Here is a 17,233-nt window from a genome sequence, read left to right on the forward strand (position 1 = left end):
CGCTTCCTCTGATCCCGGACCTGTTTAACCAGATTGTTGGGGCTAAAGTCTTTTCCAAATTAGATCTAAGAGGGGCATACAACCTGGTCAGGGTCAGAGAAGGAGACGAATGGAAGACGGCCTTCAATACCCCTGAGGGCCATTTTGAGAATTTGGTTATGCCTTTTGGTTTGATGAATGCCCCAGCCGTTTTTCAGCATTTCGTGAACAGCATTTTTTATCATTTAATGGGAAAATTTGTATTAGTGTATTTGGATGACATTTTGATTTTTTCTCCTGATTTCAAAACTCATAAGGAACACTTACGTCAGGTCTTGCTCATCCTGCGGGAGAATAAATTATACGCGAAACTGGAAAAATGTGTGTTTGCGGTTCCAGAAATAAAATTTCTGGGGTTTCTTCTCTCCGCTTCTGGTTTTCGCATGGACCCCGAAAGGGCCGCGCTGTGTTTGAGTGGGAGCTTCCTGAGAATCAGAAGGCGCTGAGGCGTTTTTTGGGCTTTGCCAATTATTACAGGAAGTTTATTTTGAATTATTCCTCTATTGTTAAACCACTCACTGATATGACCAGAAAGGGGGTAGATTTCTCTTCCTGGTCGGTAGAGGCGCGTAAGGCCTTTTCTAATATCAAGGAGAGTTTTGCTTCCGCTCCCATCTTGGTACAACCTGATATTTCTCTACCCTTCATAGTTGAGGTTGATGCTTCTGAGGTGGGTGTGGGTGCGGTCTTGTCTCAGGGTTCCTCTCCTGCCAAATAGCGACCGTGTGCCTTTTTCTCGAAGAAACTCTCCTCCGCAGAGAGAAATTACGATGTGGGGGATAGGGAATTGTTGGCCATCAAGTTGGCTTTTGAGGAATGGCGCCATTTGCTAGAGGGAGCCAGACACCCTATTACCGTGTTTACTGACCATAAAAATCTGGCCTACTTGGAGTCAGCCAAGCGTCTGAACCCGAGACAGGCCAGATGGTCTTTGTTCTTTTCAAGGTTTAATTTTGTTGTCACGTTCCGCCCTGGGGTTAAGAATGTGAAGGCCGATGCCCTGTCACGTTGTTTTCCTGGAGGTGGGAATTTTGAAGACCCGGGTCCCATTTTGGCTGAAGGTGTGGTAGTCTCTGCTCTTTTTCCTGAATTGGAGGCAGAGGTGCAGGCAGCCCAGTCAGGGGCTCCTGATCTTTGTCCTCCTGGGAGGTTGTTTGTGCCTCTCGCTTTAAGACACAAGATTTTTAAGGAACACCACGATACGGTCCTTGCTGGGCACCCGGGGGCAAGAGCCACACTGGATCTCATCGCTCGGAGATTCTGGTGGCCTGCGCTTCGTAAGTCGGTTGAGGGTTTTGTGGCAGCCTGCGAGACTTGCGCTCGTGCCAAAGTCCCTCATTCACGGCCATCAGGTCCTCTCCTTCCCTTACCCATTCCTTCCCGTCCTTGGACACATCTGTCCATGGACTTCATTACGGACCTGCCTCGTTCCTCGGGGAAGACTGTGATTCTGGTGGTGGTGGACCGTTTTAGCAAAATGGTGCATTTCATCCCTTTTCCTGGTTTGCCCAATGCTAAGACGCTGGCGCAGGCATTTATTGATCACATTGTCAAATTGCATGGTATTCCTTCAGACATAGTCTCTGATAGGGGCACGCAGTTTGTGTCCAGATTCTGGAAGGCTTTCTGTTCTCGCTTGGGGGTTCGGTTGTCATTCTCTTTTGCTTTCCACCCGCAGTCGAATGGCCAGACAGAACGCGTCAATCAGAATCTGGAGATATATCTGCGCTGTTTTGTGGCGGAGAATCAGAAGGATTGGTGTTATTTTTTGTCCCTTGCCGAGTTTGCTTTAAATAACCGTCGTCAGGAGTCCTCTGATAAGTCACCATTTTTTGGTGCATATGGGTTTCATCCGCAGTTTGGGACATTCTCGGGAGAGGGGTCTTCTGGTTTACCTGATGAGGACAGATTCTCCTCATCTTTGTCATCGATTTGGCAAAAGATTCAGGATAATCTAAAGAGCATGAGTGAGAGATATAAGCGTGTGGCAGATAAGAGACGTGTGCCTGGTCCGGACCTGAATGTTGGTGATCTGGTGTGGTTGTCTACCAAGAATATCAAATTGAAGGTTCCCTCCTGGAAGTTGGGTCCTAAGTTTTTTTGGGCCTTACAAAATCCTGTCTGTCATCAATCCTGTTGCCTACCGTCTTCCTCAGACTTGGAAGATCCATAATGTTTTTCATAAGTCCTTTATTAAAACCTTATGTTCAACCCATTGTACCCTCGCCTTTGCCTCCTCCTCCGATTATGGTTGATGGTAATATTGAATTTCAGGTCTCTAGGATTGTGGATTCTCGTGTTGTCCGCGGTTCTCTCCAGTACCTCGTTCATTGGGAGGGTTATGGTCCTGAGGAGAGGATGTGGGTCCCAGTGACGGACATTAAGGCCACTCGTCTCATCAGGGCTTTCCATAGGTCCCATCCTGAGAAGGTGGGCTCTGAGTGTCCGGAGTCCACTCGTAGAGGGAGGGGTACTGTTACATCAAGACATCTGAGAAGCTCTGACAGATGCCTTTCAGAACCTACCCAACTTCCCTACTCAAAAGAGAACAGTCTCTTCTTCCAAGTATATTATCCGCCCCTCCTCATCTTCCATTGATAGTTACCTACCACCTCATAATACCAAAAATTTAATCCATAATACAAAAATATTGGCCTATCCTAAAACAATCATATGCAGACATTGCAGAATTCCAAAATCCCATAACAATGTGCTATAAAAGACCTCAAAACCTCAAGGATAAACTAGTACAGGCAGACATTGGCCCTCTCCAACCCATCCTGAAACAGACAACATTGTACCTAAAAAAAACGGGGACTTATCCATGCTAAGCTGTAAACTAAGCTTCAGGCCTAGTGCCTGTAGTCTATTAGAGGCCAGCATAGGCGGTGCGATGATGTCGTCATAATCATCACGCCGCCTGAGCTGAGCAGTGTACAGCATAGGACAAAGGCCAGAAGAGGTCTGCACTGCATCACTGACACCCACATGGAGGTAAGGATTACATTTTTTTTTTCATTTGACACCATGCTGTTCGGTCAATATGGGAAAGGGGGAGAAAAGCATTATGGGGGCATCTACTGGTGTCATTATATTGGGGCATTATATACTGTCCCACATTATAAGGGGCACTGTGGGGAAGGGGGATAGAAAATGGGCATCTACTGGGGGCACTATATAGTGGTATTTTATACTAACACACATTATTGAGGCACCGTGGGGATATTAGCTCCATTGGGATCACTAAGAGGGTGTATTATTTGTACTGGTACCTATTATGGCTGCACCTTAAGGGATATTGCCTCTACTGGGGGTACTAAGAGGATGTATTTTTTGTACTGTGTTGTGCCTTTTCATAGGTATATAACATATATATTGTCACGGATGGTGTTGCAGAAAACAAGAAAACACAAATAAAGATCCGACTGACTTGATCCCAAACTAAGGAAAATAAGGGTAAGCCCTATAAAAGCCCTAGAGCTCTTCCTGGCTGCTCAGCCCATGCAAAGATCTTTATGATTATGAATTTTGGGTACTGCATATTACTGTGTTTTATTGCATATTATTGAGTTTTTCTACTGATTAAGTTTTGAATGTATTCAGAATCATTATATAATAAATTATTTATATTTTTGCATAGACGCTTGTACCATGTTTTACTGATTGCACAACATAATTCAATTAACAACAATCTTTTTTTGAGGTGTTTTATATGTCCACCTCTATTTATATGTCCCTTTGAAATATTTCCTTTGATCCTTTCATTTATATAAAGCATTTGCTTTATATCCCCAACATAAAATTGGAGGCACTGCTGAGATAAAGTTAATTTATTAATTATTTGTGCAAATAGTAAAATGTTCTATAATTTTCTTGGCTAACCAGATTGTTAATCTATCTGTGTACTAATTATTGGTAGGGTGAAGCTACAGGAGGTAGTCCATCTAGCCCAGAACAGTTAATCCATGACATTGTTGGATATGTAAAATTCACGGTTGAGTTTGGATCAGGATGTAACTGCATGATTAAGTGAGCTGCAGGCAGAAGCCAATTGAGAATGTATGGACATCACTTGGTGCAGTCAGGAGACATCTAACCTATTTTGGTGTGCTTAAAAGTAACACCAGTAAAGAACAACATCTCTTAAAGATGTTGCCACCAGTCCTGTATGCAATATTAGAAGTCAGTACCCTCTTAATGAGTAGAAATATGCATATAAAAGACATGCAGGCCTAGATATCCTGTATAGAAACAGAGTTAGCAAAAGCATCGATTGAGAACTTTAATCGTGAGCTCGAACTCAGCCATGATGCCTATCATCAACTAAAAAAGGAGGCAGATGAGCTGAACCTCCATTATTGCAGACTTTAGCAAACAGACGGACCAAGCCATACTATAGTCAATGTTGAAAGTGATCTGTCTGATAATGAGAGATTTTTGAATCCTCCAGCTCTCACACCCCAAAATATATATATGTCATCATCACGTGCTCTTAAAGCGGAATTTATCTGAGACCCTAAGCCACCCGAGGGTGATGGCATGATCACACAGGATGCATTAACCCAATTAAATCAGGCGTTTCAAGCTGTAACCGCCTTACTAGGCTCTAGCAACACTAAAGGCCATAAAAGTGTCCCCCCACACCTTCCCCTAGAGAGGAATGTTAGGGTTAAGTCACCTGTGCCAAGTGAGTACGATGGAAGTGTGCGGAGTATGAGTGATTATGACAGTGATGTGGAGAAGCGTGTGGCTTATTCCCCCCCGCACAGGCACGAGTTTGCCCACAAGGGGGATGAGAGTGCTAGGCGACTGTCACAGTGCTCCAGATAAAAAAAAATACCTAGTAGCCATAGCCATTGGCTCCTGAACTGAAAAATTTAGGAGCCAAATTACATTTTTAGTCGCCAAATCGAAACCGAATCAAAATTTTGGTATCGTGACAACACTATACCGATCAGATCGGTGTAGGGTTGTCTCGATACTATATTTTTTATTCACTTTCGCCACCATAAAAAAGTATTGCGATACTCAATACCACGCGGAAAAAAAACCCCACCAAAAAAAGCTACGTGCATTCCGTATTTTATGAAATGTTCAGCCCATAATAGAACAGTCCTATCCTATTTTTTGGGGTGACAAGGTGACTAAAAAATTGTGAATCGCATGGTTTTTATTTATTTATTTCTGTTACGGCGCTCACCTCATGGGAGATATTTTTTCATAATTTAATTTTTTGGACGTAGCGCTATGTAATATGTTTATTTATTTATTGTTTATATATTTTATATGTAAAATTGGGAAAGGGGGGATTTAAACTTAATATTTTAGTGCTTGTGTTTATTAGTGCGTTTTACTTACTATTAGCCCCCTTAGGGGCTAGAACCCTTGTCCTATTCACCCTTATAGAGCTCTATCAGGGTGAATAGGACTTCACACTGTCCCTGCTGTCCTGTACTTTGCGCACACAGCAGCAGGGAGCTTACTATAGCAGCCAGGGCTTCAGGAGCGTCCTGGCTGCCATGGTAACCGATCGGAGCCCCGCGATTACACTGCTGGGGCTCCGATCGGAACTGCCACTGAACCACCAACTACTTTAATACTGAGGAGTTGGGGGGGCGCACTGCACCACCAATGTATATTATACTGGGGTGTTGGGGGGGCACACTGCGCCACCAATGTTTATTATACTGGGGTGTTGGGGGGGCGCACTGCGCCACCAATGTTTATTATATTGGGGTGTTGGGGGGGCGCACTGCACCACCAATGTTTATTATATTGGGGTGTTGGGGGGGCGCACTGCACCACCAATGTTTATTATATTGGGGTGTTGGGGGGGCGCACTGCACCACCAATGAAGATAACTGACCTGTTAATACAAATACAGGAGGTGGCTGCCAGAATCAGATAGCCGGCACCCGACCTCTATGACAGGGAGCTGCGATCCGCTGCAGCTAACCCCTGAGGTGCGGCATAGAGGTCGGGTGCCGGCTATTTGATTCCAGCACCCGCCTCCTGAATTTATATTAACAGGTCAGTTATCTTTATTGGTGGCGCAGTGGCCACAGCCCCTCCCCTCCTCCTCTTGTCTCTCTTCTTATTGGCGGCAGCGGCAGCACAGGGGGGAGGGAGAGACTCCTTCTCCACTGCGCTGCTGAGAAGAACATCGGTGGCGGGGCAGAGAACTATCATCTCCGGTGCCCCGCTGCTGTATTCAACTGCAGAGCTGCCGTGGCGGGTCTAGTCGCAAATGGCGACAAGACTAAAAAGTCTTGTCACCATTTGTAAATTCTAAGTCGCATTGGCGACCATGTTGGTCGCTATCTGGAGCCCTGCATCATATGCTGAGGTGGACTCTAGAAAGAAAAATGCTCAGTGTTCAGAAAGGGATCAGAGTTCCTCAAGCATCATTACATTTCTAAATGCCGCTGTACCTAAATTCTCTAAGAGAGGTTCTCCTGAAATTGCTGATCACTTAGAACTGTACCAGTCCTCCATGGATTCTTTAAAATTGTATTCTGATGCGGACAGGATCAGATTCCTACAATGTGCATTTGAAAATAAGTATCACCACTACTTATTTCCTTCAGAGAAAGGGGGATCCGGGATTGGCAGAATGTTTTGCACGAGGTGAAATTAGAATTCGGCCCTTACTGGACTATTACTGCTGCAAAACATGATATTTATAAACTCACATGTAGACCCAATCAAAGTCCTGTAGACCCAATAAAAGTGCCCAGGAATTTCTCTCTATCCTTAAAAATTATGGGTTAGCGTATAGGTCCCCAAATTGGGAATCTGGGGAATTCAAACAACTGTTTTATGATGCAATGTCTATGCAAATTAAATTTAGCCTAGCTAGAGATCTCGATCTTAAAGCTCCCATGGACAGATTGGTGACGGCTGTCACTTCACTGTATAATATCAGTGAGTGCCATGCTACAGGTGAGAAAAGATACAAAAGGTCCCCAGAACAAAACATAGCAGAAGCTAAAATAAACCTCAACCTGGGATTTGAAACGCTGCCACCCAGGTACCCTCCGTCTGCAGGACCTTTCCAACGAACCCAGCGACAACAGGCAGGACCCAAGCAAACAAAGCCTCATAGCCCCAACGGGTCAGAGGGGGATAATAATGGTGAGAAGAGGTCTAAGTCGGTCTCCTACCTCTAGTAAGGGTACACCACAAAACCAAACTGTGCACAAATCAAATGATCAGTTTGATCAGTTGGCAGATCAAGTGGCTAAATTAACTGAAATAGTTATTAAGATGTCCCAGGTGTCCATCGAAAAACAACCTGAGCCTTTTTTAGGGGCAGCTGCAGGTCCCAGCTCAGCCCTATAAAGCAGGCAGGGCAGGGTCAGAGCCCAGGCCAATGCAAGGATATCGAGCTGGTTGTAGAAGAATCTAATGTGATTCCTAATCCTATATTACCTTGCAGCGGTCTTGACCCTATAATTGAGGCCAAAGAGGAGGTGTCTAACGTGTTGTCTATCGTGCAGTCTAACCATGTAAATTTGTGCACTAATGCGTCTTCTCCAATGAGTGATCCCGTCATCTCAGCGTCAATCTGTGAGCTGCGATCTGTGAGCTGTGATATAATCCAGTTTCCTCCAAAGATGGGGTCTGCTGCCGCGTGCAGTAAGAATGTTCGAGTTTCTCCAGAAGTCACATCGCTGCTAAAGGATCAAATCGTCAAAAAGCGTCAGATGAGTGAACATCCTAATTTCTTATATGATTTGTTTTAGGTTGAAGGCCAATATTTTGTTGATTCTTATCTCCAAGATTAACTTATCGGGCCAATTAGGGGTTTACTTGACACAAGATTACAAGCCACTATATTGTCAAATAATTATTTCCTACAGGTTATGGATGTGACAACAAAGAGGCCGAAATTGAAATCGTTTGATGGCTCTTTGATAAGCGTAGGCGGAGACACTTTGCAGGTAAGAGGTACAACATGGTTAAAATTTTAAATAGGCAAGAAAGTAATTAGACATCCCACACTCATTGTGGACCTTCCCTATGATTGGCTGATCATAGGAATCGACCTCCTGAAAAGATTGAGTTCCATAGTAGACTTCATCAAAGAAGCAACCTGGACTCAGGTAAAGGCACCAATTGCCTATAAGTACTCTTGCAATGCACAACCCCAACGTAGTTGTCATGTGATTGATGACGATACAAACCTAACTACACTACACAATACACAATTCCCATTGCACCCCACACACTATCTATACATTGCACTCACATACGTATATCAGCAACCAACCCGCCTGACTACTCACTGTCCCTACGGGGTACAAGGGGTTAAATACAAATGGTGGCACTGCAAGGGATATAGACAGGGATGTAGCCATGGGTTACATGTTAGTGTCAAGGGTTAACTGGGCAGGGGTAACCCAGGAAGGGGTTAACAATGCAAGGGTTCCTGGATGGAGGGGTTCAGCAGGAGAGCAGCAGTGAAAGGGTTGATACACTGCTGTAGGGGTATGAGGCAGCAGCAGTGAAGGGGTTACTGCTGCAAGGGTCAGGGGTAACCCAGTAAAGGGTTAATACTGGGCTATTTCGAGGGTTAATGCTCTGCAGCGCAGGGAATGCTCTGCAGGGCAGGCATAGGGTGCAGCAGCAGGGGTTAATGGGGCTACTGCAGTGCAGGGACTGCAGTACTAAAGGGGTTACAGGGATAGCAGCAGGGGATTGCAGGGGTTAACTAGGAAGCAGGGCACGTGATACTTAGCCATCTGGCATTCCAGAGGGGGTCTGGTTGCTTCGTAGCACAGCCTGTGTACTCTCCTCCTGGGGCTGGTCATTGTCTGTGCTCTTGTCTTCAGAGTGCAGTGCAGCTCATTGCTGCCTGCGCCCTCTTCCTTGCTGGAGGTGCTGGGGCTGCTTACGAGAGGCCAGTAGGGGTATCTGTGGGATGCGGGGATTACTGCTTTTCTAGCGCTCCTGCCTGCGCTCTCCTCTTGCAGGGGGGAGCCATACTCCTCTACTGGGAGGAGGATCGGGCAGGGGGAGCAGAATCGTCTGAGCGCTGCTTCCTCGGCGGGGGGGGGGGGGGGGGGCGGGGTTCTGTGTTCAGCGCCACAGGGCATTTAAGCCAGGTATGACCGAAGAATTCTTATCTCTGGTAAAGAAAACACCCTTCATAATGGCTGCCCAGATCAAGAACACTCTCCAGGAGGTAGGTGTATGTGTGTCAAAGTCAACAATCAAGAGAAGACTTCACCAGAGTGAATACAGAGGGTTCACCACAAGATGTAAACCATTGGTGAGCCTCAAAAACAGGAAGCCCAGATTAGAGTTTGCCAAACGAAATCTAAAAAAGACTTCACAGTTCTGGAACAATATCCTATGGACAGATGAGACCAAGATCAACTTGTACCAGAATGATGGGAAGAGAAGAGTATGGAGAAGGAAAGGAACTGCTCATGATCCTAATCATACCACCTTATTAGTGAAGCATGGTGGTGGTAGTGTCATGGCGTCGGCATGTATGGCCAATGGAACTGGTTCTCTTGTATTTATTGATGATGTGACTGCTGACAAAAGCAGCAGGATGAATTCTGAAGTGTTTCGGGCAATATTATCTGCTCATATTCAGCCAAATGCTTCAGATCTCATTGGACCGCGCTTCACAGAGCAGATGGACAATGACCCAAAGCATACTGCAAAAGTAACCAAAGAGTTTTTTAAGGGAAAGAAGTGGAATGTTATACAATGGCCAAGTCAATCACCTGACCTGAATCCGATTGAGCATGCATTTCACTTGCTGAAGACAAAACTGAAAGGAAAATGCCCCAAGAACAAGCAGGAACTGAAGACAGTTGCAGTAGAGGCCTGGCAGAGCATCACCAGGGATGAAACCCAGCGTCTGGTGATGTCTATGCGTTCCAGACTTTAGGCTGTAATTGACTGCAAAGGATTTGCAACCAAGTATTAAAAAATGAAAGTTTGATTTATGATTATTATTCTGTCCCATTACTTTTGGTCCCTTAACAAGTGGGAGGCACATATGCAAACTGTTGCAATTCCTACACCGTTCTCCTGATTTGGATGTAAATACCCTCAAATTAAAGCTGACAGTCTGCAGTTAAAGCACATCTTGTTCGTTTCATTTCCAATCCATTGTGGTGGTGTATAGACCCAAAAATGTTAGAATTGTGTCGATGTCCCAATATTTATGGACCTGACTGTACATTAGATAAGTGATGCCCAACCTATGGCCCGCAGCTGTGTCATGCGGCCCGTGCGACTCCCTGGAAAAAGTCTAAGGCGTACCAATACACCATAGACTTTTCCCCCACATTCATCAGCGCAGTGAGCGGCACAGGCAGCGCAGCGATGCTGCCTGTGCCTTAAATAACCAATATCAAAGCTCCTTACAGCAAGGAGCTTTGTTATTGGTTGGTATAGGCGCGCGCCGGAGCGATGCAGATTCTGCAGCAGGGGAAGCCGGCGGGAGCTGGAAAGAGGAGGGGTTGGCTCCAGGGGTGGCTGTTGTAAGGAGAGCAGGGCACGCTGCCCGAGGACCTTGGGAAACATGACAGGTCCGCTGGAGAGGTAAGGAGCTGTGGACTCATGTGACTGGTCCCCGGTGACCCTGCTCCCCCCTCCTCCTTTTACCCCCCTAGTGACCCTGCTCCCCCCTCCTCCTTTTACCCCCCCTAGTGACCCTGCTCCCCCCTCCTCCTGTCACCCCACTAGTGACCCTGCTCCCTCCTCCTCCTGTCACCCCACTAGTGACCCTGCTCCCCCCTCCTCCTGTTACCTCACTAGTGACCCTGCTCCCCCCACCTCCTGTCACCTCACTAGTGACCCTGCTCCCTCCTCCTCCTGTCACCCCACTAGTGACCCTGCTCCCCCCTCCTCCTGTTACCTCACTAGTGACCCTGCTCCCCCCTCCTCCTGTTACCTCACTAATGACCCTGCTTCCCCCTCCTCCTGTCACCCCACTAGTGACCCTGCTCCCCTTGCTCCTGTCACCCCACTAGCGACCCTGCTCCCCCCTCCTCCTGTCACCCCACTAGTGACCTTGCTCCCCCCACTAGTGACCCTGCTCCCGCCTCCTCCTGTCACCTCACTAGTGACCCTGCTCCCCCCCTCCTGTCACCTCACTAGTGACCCTGCTTCCCCTCCTCCTGTCACCCCACTAGTGACCCTGCTCCCCCTCCTCCTGTCACCCCACTAGTGACCCTGCTCCCCCTCCTCCTGACACCCTACTAGTGACCCTGCTCCCCCCTCCTCCTGTTACCTCACTAGTGACCCTGCTCCCCCCTCCTCCTGTCACCCCACTAGTAACCCTGCTCCCCCCTCCTCCTGTCACCCCACTAGTGACCCTGCTCCCCCTTCTCCTGTTACCCCACTAGTGACCCTGCTCCCCCTCCTCCTGTCACCCACTAGTGACCCTGCTCCCCCCTCCTCCTGTCACCCCACTAGTGACCCTGCTCCCCCCTCCTCCTGTCACCTCACTAGTGACCCTGCTCCCCCCTCCTCCTGTCACCCCACTAGTGACCCTGCTCCCCCCTTCTCCTGTCACCTCACTAGTGACCCTGCTCCCCCCTCCTCCTGTCACCTCACTAGTGACCCTGCTCCCCCCCTCCTCCTGTCACCCTAGTGACCCTACTCCCCCCCTTCCTGTCACCTCACTAGTGACCCTGCTCCCCCCTTTTCCTGTCACCTCACTAGTGACCCTGCTTCTCCTCCTCCTGTCACCCCACTAGTGACCCTGCTCCCCCCTCCTCCTGTCACCCCACTAGTGACCCTGCTCCCCCCTCCTCCTGTCACCCCACTAGTGACCCTGCTCCCACCTCCTCCTGTCACCTCACTAGTGACCCTGCTCCCCCCTCCTCCTGTCACCCCACTAGTGACCCTGCTCCCCCCTTCTCCTGTCACCCCACTAGTGACCCTGTTCCCACCTCCTCCTGTCACCTCACTAGTGACCCTGCTCCCCCCTCCTCCTCCTGTCACCCCACTAGTGACCCTGCTCCACCATCCTCCTGTCACCTCACTAGTGACCCTGATTCCCCCTCCTGTCACCTCACTAGTGACCCTGCTCCACCATCCTCCTGTCACCCCACTAGTGACCCTGCTCCCCTCCTCCTGTCACCCCACTAGTGACCCTGCTCCCACCTCCTGCAGTCACCTCACTAGTGACCCTGCTCCCCCCTCCTCCTGTCACCCCACTAGTGACCCTGCTCCACCATCCTCCTGTCACCCCACTAGTGACCCTGCTTCCCCCTCCTCCTGTCATCCCACTAGTGACCCTGCTCCACCATCCTCCTGTCACCTCACTAGTGACCCTGATTCCCCCTCCTGTCACCTCACTAGTGACCCTGCTCCACCATCCTCCTGTCACCCCACTAGTGACCCTGCTTCCCCCTCCTCCTGTCACCCCACTAGTGACCCTGCTCCACCATCCTCCTGTCACCTCACTAGTGACCCTGATTCCCCCTCCTGTCACCTCACTAGTGACCCTGCTCCACCATCCTCCTGTCACCCCACTAGTGACCCTGCTCCCCTCCTCCTGTCACCCCACTAGTGACCCTGCTCCCACCTCCTGCAGTCACCTCACTAGTGACCCTGCTCCCCCCTCCTCCTGTCACCCCACTAGTGACCCTGCTCCACCATCCTCCTGTCACCCCACTAGTGACCCTGCTTCCCCCTCCTCCTGTCATCCCACTAGTGACCCTGCTCCCCCCTCCTCCTGTTACCTCACTAGTGACCCTGCTCCCCCCTCCTCCTGTCACCTCACTAGTGACCCTGCTCCCCCCTCCTCCTGTCACCCCACTAGTGACCCTGCTCCACCATCCTCCTGTCACCCCACTAGTGACCCTGCTTCCCCCTCCTCCTGTCATCCCACAGGGAAGAAGCTGAACAGACTCCACCGACTATGATGGGATCCGTTCGGGGTCCTGTCTTTTTACTGGACACAAAAGTGCTGCATACAAGGCTTTTTTGTCTGGTCTTTCGACATAATCTGCAACAGAGGCTCCAAGCACAGCCTCCAACACAGATTTGAAGGCCTACGTATTATGTATTTTAGTAATGCTCACACGTGCCCCCTCACAGTAGTAATGCTCACACGTGCCCCCTCACAGTAGTAATGCTCACACGTGCCCCCTCACAGTAGTCATGCTCACACATGCCCCCTCACAGTAGTCATGCTCACACGTGCCCCCTCACAGTAGTCATGCTCACACGTGCCCCCTCACAGTGTTTGCATTTCTTTCTGGAAAGGCTACCTGGTTCTGGCCCGCAAAATTTATACCATGTCTAGTGCGGCCCTCAGATGAAAAATGATTGGGCACCACTGCATTAGATGGTCACCTGGTTCTGCTGAAATTGGTTTTGTTGCAAGGCTGAAAATAAAAACAACTCCTCTTACAAGAAATGTATCTTTTGCACTTATGCACAATTATGTTTCATGTCTGCACCGCCAATTAGGCAAGGTGAGGCATTTGCCTCAGGCGGCGTGGCCATGGAGATAAGGGGGGTGGCGGCAGGTCTGAGAGAAATGAGCGCTTTTATTGTGGAAGCACTCATCTCTCTATATTCAACTGTATCCCCATCCTCAGGACAGCGATACAGTTGAATGTTGCGGCAGGGCACAGGAGCGATGTCTCCCTTCCCCATTTCCTCTGATAGGCTTCAGGTCTAGTTCCTGTAGCCTATTAGACGCTGGCACATGTGGTGCGATGATGTCATCATCATCACGCCTCCTGAGCCGGGCAGTGTTCTGTACAGCATGAGACAAAGGCCAGAAGAGGTCTGCACTGTTTCACTGACAGCCGCATGGAGGTAAGTATTAGAGTTTATTTTTTTCATTTGACACCATGCTGTTTGGTCAATATGGGGAAGAGCACTATGGGGGCATCTACTGGTGTCATTATATAGGGGCATTATATACTGTCATACATTATGGGGGGCACTGTGGGGAAAGGGGATAGAAAAGAGCACTATAGGGGCATCTACTGGTGGCACTATATAATGGTATTTTATACTAGCGCATATAATGGGGGCACTGTTAGCTCAATTGGGATTACTGAGAGGGGGTATTATCAGTACTAGCACACAGTAGGGGGCATTGGTACACATTATGGGGGCATTAAGGGGACATTGGCTCTACTGGGGGCACTAACGGGGCATATTTTGTACTGGCAAAAAGTAAGGGGCATTCGTACACATAATGGGGGCACTATGAGGACAATGGCTCTACTGGGAGCACTACGAGGAGGTTATTTTTGTACTGGCACCCAACTGGGACCATTTTTGTACTGGCACACGGGGATTATGGACAACCGGCAATCCATCAGTGGTGGTTGTACTAAGGCTCCATTCACACGTCCGCAATTCTGTTCCGCATTATGCGGAACGAAATTGCGGACCCATTGATTTCTATGGGGCCGCACGGATCTGGAAATGCGGACCTGCACTTCCGGGTCCACATTTCCGTTACCGAAAAAAATGGAACATGTCCTATTCTTGTCCGCAATTGCGGACAAGAATAGGCATATTCTATTAGTGCCGGCGATGTTCGGTCTGCAAAATGCGGAACGCACATTGCCGGTGTCCGTGTTTTGCGGATCTGTAAAACACACACGGACGTGTGAAAGGACCCTTATAGGAAAAACCTCCAGCCTCTCTGGTGGCCAGGACAGTGGGAGTGCGCTTTTTCCCATAGTGTGCAAGCACGACCACAGCTGCTGGATTGCAATACATTAGTAAGTGCCTTGTGTTAACTTTTCCTATGTGATAAATGCCATTTGAAGTGCACTTACCACTGCTTATAATATATATTTTTTTAGTAATAACTATGAAATAAGAATTTTTGAGTATCATCTGTCCTCATTGTCGGGGGTCAGACTCCCAGCACCCCTGCCGATCTTCTGTTTGAAGTCGCTGCGTCCTCTTCTCTGTTTAACTGCACACCACCTATAACTTGTAGCTGCGGTGCGGTGTGATTACACCTGCTCATACTATTGAAGTGAATGGGACGAGTTGTAATCACACTGGATGCAGTTAAGCAATGAAGAGGATGCAGCGCTCTGATGAGTGTCGCTGCCTCTTCAAACAGATAATTGGTGGGGGTGCTGGGAGTTGTACCCATCTGATCTGATGTTGATGAACTATCTAGTGGATAGGTTATCATTATACTGGTGCTGCACAACCACTTTAAGGCCCCTTTCACACGGGCGAGTATTCTGCGCGGATGCGATGCGTGAGTTGAACGCATTGCACCCGCACTGAATCCTGACCCATTCATTTCTATGGGGCTGTGCACACGAGCGGTGATTTTCACGCATCACTTGTGTGTTGCGTGAAAATCGCAGCATGCTCCTCTTTGTGCGTTTTTCACGTAACGCAGGCCCCATAGAAATGAATGGGGTTGCGTGAAAATCGCAAGCATCCGCAAGCAAGTGCGGATGCGGTGCGATTTTCGCGCACGGTTGCTAGGTGACGATCGGGATGGGGACCCAATCATTATTATTTTCCCTTATAACATGATTATAAGGGAAAATAATAGCATTCTGAATACAGAATGCATAGTACAATAGGGCTGGAGGGGTTAAAAAAACAAAAAACATTTAACTCACCTTAATCCACTTGTTCGCACAACCGGCATCTCTTCTGTCTTCTTCTGTGAGCAATAGGACCTTTGATGACGTCACTATGCTCATCACATGATCTTTTACCATGGTGATGGATCATGTGATGGACCATGTGATGAACGCAGTGACGTCATCAAAGGTCCTATTCCTCACAGATGAAGACAGAAGAGATGCCGGCTGCGCGAACGAGTGGATTAAGGTGAGTTAAATATTATTTTTTTTAACCCCTTCAGCCCTATTGAACTATGCATTCTGTATTCAGAATGCTATTATTTTCCCTTATAACCATGTTATAAGGGAAAATAATAACATCTACACTACAACTAACCCTGGGTCTGGGTACCACAGTCTTTTTTTTATCACGCGCATGCAAAACACATTGCACCCGCGCGATAAAAACTCAACATCGGAACGCAATCGCTGTCGAAACTGACTGCAATTGCGTTCCTACTCGCGCAGGTTTGCCGCAATGCACCGGAATGCATCCGGACCTAATCTGGACACGCCCGTGTGAAAGAGGCCTAAGGCTGGGTTCACACCTGAGCGTTTTACAGCGCGTTCCTACGCGCTGTAAAACGCACAACAGGCAAGAACCAATGATTCCCTATGGGAATGGTTCTCACCTGGGCGTTTTACAGCGCGTACGATCGCGCTGTAAAACGCCCGACGCTCAAACAAATCCTGATCGTGTGCATTTAGCCTGACTCTGCATTGTGCCATTCATCTAGTTCTGATATTCTTCCTTAATATATTTAGTAATTGACAAATGGGTGTTACTGTTCCCCTTGTCAAAGGCCCTTCACAGTCTGGTACTGTCAGCACTGATTGGACAGTGTTAGTCTGGTAGTTGTAAGGTGGTGGGGGGGGGGGGGGTTGCACCCACCTTAGAGGAGTCGCTGTTCCTGTGATGAAATGTGTGGTGGTGCTGTTCCCCGCCACTGGACAGTGTAGCCCCTATATACAAGCCGGGCAGCACTGTCGCTCCAATGCTGCTGGGTAGAAGGAATGCCAGCCTTGGCCTCCCATAACTGAACTCAGCTCAGGTAGAGTAAGAAAGACCTGGCGCCTGTTGCTATTACAAGCAGTGAAGCTATGAAGAGGGAAGAAGGGGCCCTGTAATAAAGCACTCTGAGGACCCCATCTTGGGCAGTCAGTTGTGTGAGTCGGGAGCGTGCAGACAAAGAAGGGTCACATACCAGCTCATGAAGATACAGACCCAAAATAAAAAGATCTAATACACATCACTGCTTGGATGGAAACAGCAGTCACAGTGAGCAGAAGATGGCCATGTGTGTAAGTGATGGTCAACAAAGCATGCCGATGAAGACGGCTACAGATAAGATGGCTACACGGGGTAAAATGTCCTCCTGATGATAACTGTAGGTGTGTAACGATCGGCAGGGTGGTTCCATCTGCAGCACAGCGACTCCTCCCACTGGGCGGAGCTACCCCATATAAGCCCCGTGGCAGCTATGCACAGTGTTCCACTAATTTGGAGTGTGCACCGTGCATACTGCTACAGAAGCCTCCCCCATAGGCATTGGATCCGGACCCCGGAACCCCTGGGAACCTTATTCCTC

This window comes from Bufo gargarizans, chromosome 3 (assembly GCF_014858855.1).
Source record: "Bufo gargarizans isolate SCDJY-AF-19 chromosome 3, ASM1485885v1, whole genome shotgun sequence".
NCBI classification, from domain to species: Eukaryota; Metazoa; Chordata; class Amphibia; order Anura; family Bufonidae; genus Bufo; species Bufo gargarizans.